The sequence below is a fragment of the Mytilus trossulus genome, chromosome 9, assembly GCF_036588685.1.
Source record: "Mytilus trossulus isolate FHL-02 chromosome 9, PNRI_Mtr1.1.1.hap1, whole genome shotgun sequence".
Taxonomy (NCBI): domain Eukaryota; kingdom Metazoa; phylum Mollusca; class Bivalvia; order Mytilida; family Mytilidae; genus Mytilus; species Mytilus trossulus.
In genome coordinates this window covers 30372193-30375144 of record NC_086381.1, presented here as the reverse complement: position 1 = coordinate 30375144, position 2952 = coordinate 30372193, and positions in this window count along the sequence as shown.

Here is a 2952-nt window from a genome sequence, read left to right as displayed (position 1 = left end):
TTTGAATTTGATATTGGTAGATTTGAATAAGTATATATGTTACAATTTATTTTAGCTTTTGTCAGGTCTGCAACTTTTGTTGCAGAAAGCTTGACATAGGGATAGTGATCTGATGGCGGCGTTAGCTAACTTTTTTATATTTTAAATGGTAAAAGACCTGGATGCTTCATACTTTGTAAATAGATGCCTCATGTTACGAACTATCTGTCAGTCACATGTCCGAAGTCCTTGACCTCATTTTCAGGGTTCAGTGACTACTAGAAAAAAAAGTTAAGATATTTTGTAATGTTAAATTCTCTCTTATTATGAGTAATTGGATAACTATATTTGGTATGTGCGTACCTTGCATGGTCTTCATGCCTGTCAGACAGTTTTCACTTGACCTCGACCTCATTTCATGGATCAGTGAACAAGGTTAAGTTTAGGTGGTCAAGTCCATATCTCAGATACTATAAGCAATAGGTCTAGTATATTCGGTGTATAGAAGGACTGTAAGGTGTACATGTCCAACTGGCAGGTGTCATCTGACCTTGACCTCATTTTCATGGTTCAGTGGTTATAGTTAAGTTTTTGTGTTTTGGTCTGTTTTTCTTATACTATATGTAATAGGTCAACTATATTTGGTGTATGGAAATAATTTATGATTTATATGTCTGTTATGCAGGTTTTGTTTGACCTTGATCTCATTTTCACGGTCCATTGCTAAGTGTTTCTTAATTTATAACCAATAAGTCAACTATATTTGTTGTATTGAAGAATTGTTAGTTTTACATGTCTGCCTGGCATGGTTCATCTGACCTTGACCTCATTTTCATGGTTCATTGATCAATGTTTTGTTTTCTTGGTTAAGGTTGAGTTTATGTGACAGTTGTAATAAAGCTTTATATGTAGGTCTATCAACATAATATCAATGATTAGTAAAGAAGGCGAGACATTTCAGCGTGTTCACTCTTGTTTTATTATAATTTTTTTTTGTATTCATTGGGGTTATATGGTTTTCTCCTATTTTTCTGTCCATTCACCCTTTCAGCAAAGAAATATTGTGGCACTGTTCTGGCTGGAAAACCTATAGAGTGTAACTTATTATTTAGGAGCCTTTAATTCAGTGGTTGTAGTTTGTTGCTTTATATCATATTTATTTTTGATTTATTGTTTTGTACATCAATCATTTATTGGTTTTCTCATTCTTCCAAATGAATTGTTTTACATTTGTCATTTCTTGGCCATATAAATCTTACTATACAGTACATATTTGCTCATAGTTGAAGGACATACAGTGAATTACAGTTGTTTAAATTTCTACACCCTTTTGCTTATGATGAAGTGTTGTCTCATTGGCAATCATACCACATATCTAAATATCATGCAGAATATATATATAAAAAAGATAATCATCAATAACCAATAAAGGTAATCATGCATAAGACTTGTCACCGAATTCAAAGTTTTATTTATTAGGACATGGGAAATAACATGTGGAGCAGGATCTGCTTTCCCCTCAGAATCACTGAAAATTAATCACCTATTGTTTGAAGTTTTTTTTGTGAGTTTTGTGTTGCAGAGTCTTGAGCTTTCACTGAAGAGTTTTGTAGACTTGCTTGTTGTCGTTTTCTTTCTGTCTTGTTGTTCCAAGTTTCTCTTCAAATGACAAATCTTGATTGTCCCTCTGATACCTTTCAACTATCTTTTTTACAGGAATTATTTCACACTCAGGGTTTTAAAAAATCCAAAAATATTGAAATATTAGACTTAAATATTAAATAGACAATATAATATAATGAACAGGAAATTAAATGTTAATGAGCGGGAAATTAAATGATTAAATGATTTTACTTATCAATAAAAACTTAATGTTATTCAGTGCAAAACTTTGATGTTTGAAACAATAATTATTATACTACAGTGTTTAAACTTTTACCTGTTTTTGTAAAAGTTTGAATGTGGAAAGACTTGTTTACCATAATTAATTACTTTGTATCTGCTTAATACTTCAAATTTTTCAACATTCATAAAAAATAGTTTTATGCATTTTTAGACATTTATCACTTGGTCACATGTTAAGAAAAACGTCATATTGTTGTTGTTGCACTCTAATGTTTGAAGTTTTAAAAAAAAAAGATTGTCTGATCTTATTTATAAAAAACAGTATCAAATTAAAACATGCTTAAATGAAAACCTAAATTACACCAGGATATTTCCCCATCATTTTAAAACTAAACAATATAAATTGATTGTTTTAAACTTTTCAATGGTTCCAGAAGAAGGTGAAAATCGTACATCAACAAAGTGGCAGAACATACTTTTTTCTACATTTGCTATACGTTTATCTTCAAATTCTCTCTATAAACCCAGTATGACATGCAGCACACTGAAGTTGTCGACATTAGGAAAGTTTATTACAGCCAGCTGGTTTAGCTGATTTAGCTCAATCAGATGGATGAGATAAATAAACCCAGCATATATATCAGGATTGAAATTCTGTATGCGTCAGATGCTCTTTTCTTCTACAAAAGACTCGTCAGTCACGTTCGAAAAAAAAGGCAAAACAAAATAAGTTGAAGAGTATTGAGGACCAAAAATTTCCTGAAATTTTACAGCTAAGGTAATCTATCCCCGAGGTAGAAAAGCCTTAGTATTTCACAAATTATTGTAATTAGTTGATTTAAAAACATGACCATATCGATGATAACTCATGTATGTGTTGAATTCTTGGCTTGTGATACCTTCGGGGAATAAATACTCCACTAGCAGTGGAATCAATCCTGTGGTTGTACAGAAACTCTTCAAAGATGCCAAGATTGAAATTTTGTATTTATGCCAGACGTGTTTCGTCTACAAAAGACTCATTAGGGAAGCTCGAATAATTTAAAAAAAAATAAAAAAATAAAAAAAGAAGTTCACCTATGTGCAGCGTGTGTGTCTTTCCCAAAAATGGAATGATTGCCTTATACA